Source organism: Emys orbicularis, chromosome 20, assembly GCF_028017835.1.
Source record: "Emys orbicularis isolate rEmyOrb1 chromosome 20, rEmyOrb1.hap1, whole genome shotgun sequence".
Lineage (NCBI taxonomy): Eukaryota > Metazoa > Chordata > Testudines > Emydidae > Emys > Emys orbicularis.
The window spans coordinates 16,677,318-16,684,715 of record NC_088702.1 but is presented as its reverse complement, the minus strand read 5'-3'; the positions used below and the strand labels follow the sequence as shown (position 1 = coordinate 16,684,715).

At 62.0% G+C, this 7,398-nt stretch overlaps 1 pseudogene; it reads right to left on the bottom strand.

The window, feature by feature from the left end:
- Positions 1-942: 942 nt before the first annotated feature.
- On the bottom strand, positions 943-3,552 carry LOC135892775 (sulfotransferase 2B1-like; annotated as a pseudogene).
- Positions 3,553-7,398: the final 3,846 nt, after the last annotated feature.

Below are 7,398 nucleotides of genomic sequence, written 5' to 3'. Positions count from 1 at the left end.
GGGGCAGAAGCTTGGTTCTGCGGCAGCCAAGCTTCCCCCCTCCCCTGCTTCTTCCCCCAGCGTGGTGCTTTCCTGCCCCTCCTCCTCTCCTTCCCTGCACCAATCAGCTGATGGCCCGAGCAAGGGGGAGGGGGAAGACCGGGCAGCGTGCACACAGCTCCATAGAGAGGTAGGGACGGAGCCTGGGGGTGGAACAGGGCATATCCCTTCTAGCCCCCTAGCATGAGCTGCTCCCCCCACGAGCCGAGGACCCCAGCTTTACACACACACACACCTTCTGCCCTGCATCCCCTCCCCCAGCCCTGACCCCTGAAAACCCCCCCAGGTCTGGGTCCTGGCCATAGGCCCTACTCAGCCTACTGCCGGCCTAGGTGAACAGAACCCCAGGCTGGCAGTGAACCGAGCACGCTGGTGGCGTAAGATCAGCATTTTAATTTAATTTTAAATGACGCTTCTTCAACATTTTGAAAACCTCGTTTACTTTACATACAATAGTTTAGTTATAGAAAGAGACCTTCTAAAAATGTTAAAATGTATTACTGGCATGCGAAACCTTAAATTAGAGTGAATAAATGAAGACTCGGCACACCACTTCTGAAAGGTTGCCTACCCCGGTCTATACATTCCCACCATGCCCAGTAACACTTGAACTGCTCTTATCCATTCCCATTATACTAACAAACCCATCGGGTTTAGGCAAAAGCAACATTTACAGTGTCTGGCTTTGTTGTTAGTAACCCTAACCCTTTCTTCACACGTATTAGTAAAAATGTAGATCTGCCCTATGGGTGCCCATGGGTGGGTGCTGCCCCCTGCTGGTCACACACCCCAGCCCAGTGATGCAGCCCGAGGGGGCATCTCCCAGGGCACAGGAAGAGCAGTAGCACGTGGGTGGCACAGGGCCGGTGTATTGCGGGTGCAGATGTGGCGGACGCGGGGCAGTCAGTCCCAGGGGAAGGTCATGCCCAGACCCTGCATCCGCTCCCGGTAAACGGTGTCGAATCGTTGCCTCTGTGCCTCCGAGAGATGGTTCCTCCAGTCACCGCAGATCCCTGCAAACCACAGGGGACATGGTCTAGCGTGTCCCTCACTCCCAACCCACAGCCCCTGCGCCCTAGCCCTGCCCCCACAACCTCTGCCCATGCCCCTCACTCCCAACCCACAGCCCCTGCGCCCCAGCCCTGCCCCCCCAACCTCTGCCCATGCCCCTCACTCCCAACCCACAGCCCCTGCTCCCCAGCCCTGCCCCCGCAACCTCTGCCCATGCCCCTCACTCCTGACCTAAAGCCCCCAGCTCTCCTGGCCCTGCCTCATGCAGCTCTGCCAGTGCCCCTTAATCCTGACCTGCAGCCCCCAGCCTGGACTCACCTTTCCTCAGGAACTCCCCCTTCTGGTGGTCCATGTACCCGTCCCTCAGCTGGGAGAAGTTGGACATTCTGTTCCCCTTCATGCTCTGGAAGGAGGCGTTCTCCACCACCGCGGCCACTTGCTCCTCACTCAGCTCCTTCCCCAGGAAGTGGCAGATTCTCCGCACGCTGCCCCGCGGATCCTGAGGGAGACACCCGCTGCTGTGAAGGGTGGGATCTGGGGTTCCTCGGTTTCCCCACATGGAAGGTTCTGCTCCACACTGGGTCCAGACAAACAGACGCCTCTGAAGGCAGAGGGCCTTGGCCACAAGCTACCTTGGCTGCCTGGGGCAGGGTTAAGTGTGGGTTTGGCTCACAGGGAGCTAGGTTATATGTGGGCGTGGCCACAGGGACGAGGTTAAGTGTAGGTGTGTCCACAGGGGGCGGGGCTACGTATGTGGATGGGGTCTCAGGGGCGGGGCTATGTGTGGGTGTCACCAGGGGGTGGAGTTATGTGTGGGTGTGACCCAAGGGCAGGGTTTCCCTACCTGCTGCAGCTCCTCGTAGGTGATGGAGAAGAAGTTCTCGTTGCCCATCAGCCCCATCCAGCCGGTGACGTGGTCGAACCAGGAGCCGTAGGGCACTGTGCAGGGGAGAGCGGCACGGTGACCCCAGAGCTGGCACCACCCGGCCCCTCCACCCTGGTCTGCTGGGGACTGCAGGAGCCTGGGACACCTGGGTTCTATCCTGGCACCGGGAGGAGGGGTGGGCTGGATGTCAGTGGTGTTTACAGACCCCTGGTTGTGCTGTGGCTGTTTGGGGAGGGGGGCTCTGAGCTGTGCCGGGTCCTGGGCAAACGGCTGGGGAGGCACAAACTCAAAGCACTTGTGACTTGCTTGGAACCCAGGCATCCGGCTCCAGAGTGGCCCCGGGGTGCTGCTCACCGTTCCCGCTCAGGAAGTCCTCGAGGAAGGAGTCCAGTGAACCAGGGTCCTTGAACAGGAGCAGCAGCTTGGAGAAGTGGTACAGCGAGACCAGGACGTCCTTGGGGCAGCGCAGGGTGTAGATGATCTGGGGGGAGGGGAGGGGAGGGGGGTCACTACCAATCGGGGGAGGGGATGACAAATGAACCCAGCGATTAGCCACCCACCCCGGGCCGTCACCTCCCCACCCTCTCTGGAGGGAGAAGGATTCACCGCACCCCGCTGGCTGCTCTTCCACACGCCCACATTGCTGTAACTCACACCCAGCAGCAGCCCTGGATTCACCCCCCTCCCGACGCACAGCCCTGTCGGTGCCCCTCAATCCCGACCCACAGCCCCTGCTCTCCCGCCTCTCACCTTGGCCTTGGAGCCCTGCAGGGACTTGGGGAAGAGCTGGACGGGGAGGTGGGAGCAGAGCAGCCGGGGCGGGGGGGTATTTCAGGGCAGCCTCCAGCCCCAGGTGGCTCTCCAGCCAGGGCGCCCGCTCCCAGTTCAGCACGCTGCGCACCCAGCCGGGGTCCCCGTCACAACGGATCAGACTCAGGATCTCCAGCATCCAGTTAGTGCCTGGGGGTGAAAGGGTTAATGGGCCTGAAATAATCCCTCCACTCACTAGGTCCCCCTCTGCTCCCAGAGCCAGGGAGGGAACCCAACAGTCCTGGCTCCCAGACCTTCTGCTTTAACCCACCAACTCCCCTTCCTAGATCTGGGGATCGGACCCAGGAGTCCTGGTTCCCAGCCCCCTGCCACATTCACTGTGGTGCATTGACAGTGCTAAAATCAGCTCTTGTTTTGCGGCAACACAGGTCTCCTGACCCTGCCAGCAGCTCTGGGGGAAGCCTGTGATCAGAGCCCATCTGCAGAGAGCCAGCCTAGCGCCAGGTGGGCGAGTTGGGCCCCAGGGAGCAGCCTGCTTTGTCTCGCTCTGGGCTGGGGGTGTGAGAGCCAGGGCTCTGACATCTAGGAAAGCAGGTTGTGAGACGTTGCAACCTTTCAGCTGCCACGTTTGGTGTTTCCATTTAATGTCTGTATGTGTGTCAGGAAACTCCCCCCCCCCCCCCACCCCTCTGCCCCCACTCTCCCCTACCTGACTTGGGGTAGGTGATGTTGAAGACGTCGCTGTCCCGCACCTGGAATTCGTTCTCCACGTTGCTCAGCACCTCAGGGGAGTAATCCAGGCATGGGAACTGTACCCCCTTGTGGGTGAAGTAGTCATACGCCATGGCAGGGCTGGGACAGAGACAGACCTCCCGGCGTCAGTGCTGTCCCCCTTGTGATACTAGGGGGCACCGTGCTGCAGGGGGCATGGCAAGGGGCTCAGTAGGGGGCGCTGTGGTGCAGGGAGTGGGGCGGTGGCTCAGCAGGGGGCACCGTGCTCCAGGGAGCAGGGTGAGGCTGTTACTTGGCTGTCCCACCCCAGAGCCAGTTGCATCTTAGCACTGGTTGAGCCGATTCCTTGGCATGTTCCCGGAATGACTCTAGGGCCTGTGCTGGTGGCCGGGAGAACAGCCCCGTGCCTGTGGTGGGAGCCCTCTGTGGGGTTGTGTGACAGGCCCAGGCACTCTGCTCCCCGCCTGCTCTCCCCCAGCGACACCTGGACCCTGTTGGGCATGCCCTGGCCGGCACAGTGACCTTTGGACCTGGGAAGAGCTAGTGCCTTTAATCCCCCAGGGCCTGTCATCTGGGGTGGCTCCTGGCTCCCTGTCCCTGGCAGGTCCCTGTGCCCCTTCCCAGCTGTGTCGGGTGCCGGGGGTCTGGTGTGGGAGTGGAGGGGGCAGGCGTGTGGCAGATCCTGTCATTCCCCCTCCGGGGAGGGGTTGCTTTCATGGCAGCACGTCATTAGCCAGCCTGAGTCACCCCCCCCCATCTCTGCTCCACCTCAGCCCCTCCATGGGGAGCTGGGAGTTCAGGCTCCACGGCCCATTCAGCCTCTCTCCCGGGGGCACCGATTAGTGCCTGTTGTGGGTTTGGGTTTGCAGATGTCTCCACCCTAGGGATACAGCTAATCCCTGCATGGCGGCTGCCTGAGCCTGCCAGGCCCTGCCCTGGGACCAGATCACAGCTCGCACCCTCGGGAGGGGAAAGGCCCCGTGTCCCATTCCCCAGCCCATCGAACCAGCCAGGCCCTGCCCTGGGGCAGGATCAGAGCTGGGGCATCCTGGGGGGGCGGGGGGAAAACACGCCCTTGGGCAGGGAGAGGGTCAGGCTGGGGACATGGGCCCTGTCGAGCTGTGGGGGGGAGGGGCGGGAGCGGGGGGGGATTTAAGAAGGGCCCTGCTGGGTCAGCCCAGGGTCCCTCTAGCCTGAGATCCTGTCTGACAACCCCCCCCCCCCCCCCCCAAGCTGCAGTCAAGGCGTGATCCTGCCGGCTTCTGATGATGAGAGGTTTAGGGACCCCCAGAGCGTGGGGCTGCGTCCTGCCCATCCTGGCTAGTGGCTAGCCAAGGTCCTTTCCTTCAGGCGCTTACCTCATGCTCCGTTGAACCCGTTACAACGCGCCCGGCCAGCCAGGGGCACAGGTTGGCAGTGGGCCAGGTGAAGGGGGGGGTTCCTTTGCTTTGTCGGGCAACCCCTGGTCCTTGTGTTACGTGGCCCTAGTCATGGTCTCCACCCCAGGCAGGATCCAGAGACCTCCGTCATCCCCGCGCAGCCGTCTCTCCTCCAAGCCGAGCCGTCCCAGGCTAGAATCTCCTCTCCCACAGAAGCTCTGCCAGCCCCCTCAGCATTTTTGTTCCCCGTTTTCTGCACCTTTTGCAAACCCCTGTACCCGTTCGGAGACGGGGCGGCCAGCGCTGCACGCAGCGTTCCCGGTGTGGGCACACCTGGAGCCGAATTAAGCTATTTGCTTTCTGGATTTCTAGCCCTTTCGTTCCGCAGTCAGTCGTGCTGCTATTTCCTAGCTGGGCTCATTCCCAGCTCCTGGGGGGACCCTCTGGGCTGCGCCGGGGGCACTGTTAAATGTATCAGTTTGTTCCAACCCCCCCTTGGTCAGCTAGTCCCCCCGACTGGCTGCCAGGCTTCCTGCTCCTCAGGGACTGAACTGGCCTGCTGGGTTTTGAGTCCTTAGAAAACTGCTTCTGCCCGTGCTTCACGCCCAGCCACCGGAGTCGGCTTTTCCCTTCCTCCACCTCCAATCAGCCCCGCTAGGATCCGACGTCCAGATCCTTTTACTCCCACCCGACCCCACTGCAGTCACGGGGCCGGTCCCCCTCTCGCTGCCCTGGTGTAAATCAGGAGTGACCCCATTGCGGTCACGGGCCGGTCACCCTCTCGCTGCCCCGGTGTAAATCAGGAGTGACCCCATTGCGGTCACGGGGCCGGTCCCCCTCTCGCTGCCCTGGTGTAAATCAGGAGTGACCCCATTGCGGTCACGGGGCCGGTCCCCCTCTCGCTGCCCCGGTGTAAATCAGGAGTGACCCCATTGCGGTCACGGGCCAGTCCCCCTCTCGCAGCCCCGGTGTAAATCAGGAGTGACCCCATTGCAGTCACGGGGCCGGTCCCCCTCTCGCTGCCCCGGTGTAAATCAGGAGTGACCCCATTGCGGTCACGGGGCCGGTCCCCCTCTCACTGCCCCGGTGTAAATCAGGAGTGACCCCATTGCGGTCACGGGCCGGTCCCCCTCTCGCTGCCCCGGTGTAGCGAGGTGAGACTCACCAGTGTGGCACCTCCTGCTGGTTATCCCTGGGAATGAGCTTGATTTCAGCCCAGAGCACCTCTGCAGGCCAGTAGCTCACCTGCCTCAGGCCCCATGTCCCACCCAGACTCCGGTGCCCTTTACCTCAGGCCCCTGCAGTACCCCCTGTGACGAATTGGGACTGTTCTTACTGTGGTCTTGGAATGCCGAGTGGGGAGTGTGACTAGGATAGTCTGCATTGGGGGATGGGAGACTGACCCAGGGAGAATACCTGAGCATGTAACATGAGAACCCAGGAAGGGGTTAGAGGCCAGGTGACACCTTTGCCCGGGAAACTGAACAAAGGGCTGTGGGAGGGGTCGCTGATGGAAGGGTTTTCAGGAGCTGGCTGGTGATATGGCTGGGAGGCAGACGTGGCTCTGACCTCCCAAGGAGGCTGGGGTGCCCAGGGACCCCAAGATGGACCTAATTGAGGGGGATCCGGTTATCTGTGCCTGCAAGACCTGGCTTGGACTGTGTTCCTGTCATCTAAATAAACCTTCTGCTTTACTGGCTGGCTGAGAGTCATGGTGAATCGCAGGGAGCCGGGGGTACAGGGCCCTGAGTCCCCCACACTCCACAACACCCCCACTCTGGGTCACCTTTGCACCCCCAGTACCTGTTTTGGCCTTAGCAAGCTGGAGCTGGAGCTGGAGCTGGAGCTGGAGCTGGAGCTGGAGCTGGAGCTGGAGCTGGAGCTGGAGCTGGAGCGCTCCCAGGCAGGAGGCAGCCAGGCCCTTCTTTCCCAAGAGCTAGAGAGAGACTGACCCAACTCCTGGCTCACAGCCCTTTTATAGGGCCGGTTGTCTCCTACTTGGGCGTGGCCCCAGCTATGGCTGCTTCCCCCAATCAGCCGGTTCTTCTTGGCTTTCAGCCCCAGCCCTCTCCAAGGTCTGGCTTTTAACCCTTTCAGGGCCACAGCGGGGTGACTGCCCCGCTACACCCAGTGTAAATCAGGAGTGACCCCATTGCGGTCACGGGCCGGTCCCCCTCTCGCTGCCCCGGTGTAAATCAGGAGTGACCCCATTGCAGTCACAGGCCAGTCCCCCTCTCGCTGCCCCGGTGTAAATCAGGAGTGACCCCATTGCGGTCACGGGGCCGGTCCCCCTCTTGCTGCCCCGGTGTAAATCAGGAGTGACCCCATTGCGGTCACGGGCCGGTCCCCCTCTCGCTGCCCCGGTGTAAATCAGGAGTGACCCCATTGCAGTCACAGGCCAGTCCCCCTCTCGCTGCCCCGGTGTAAATCAGGAGTGACCCCATTGCGGTCACGGGGCCGGTCCCCCTCTCGCTGCCCCGGTGTAAATCAGGAGTGACCCCATTGCACTCACTAGGGCTCCCCCCGCCGCAGCTCAGTGGGGTGGCTCTGGATTTGCCCCCGGCTCGGGCAGTGACTCTG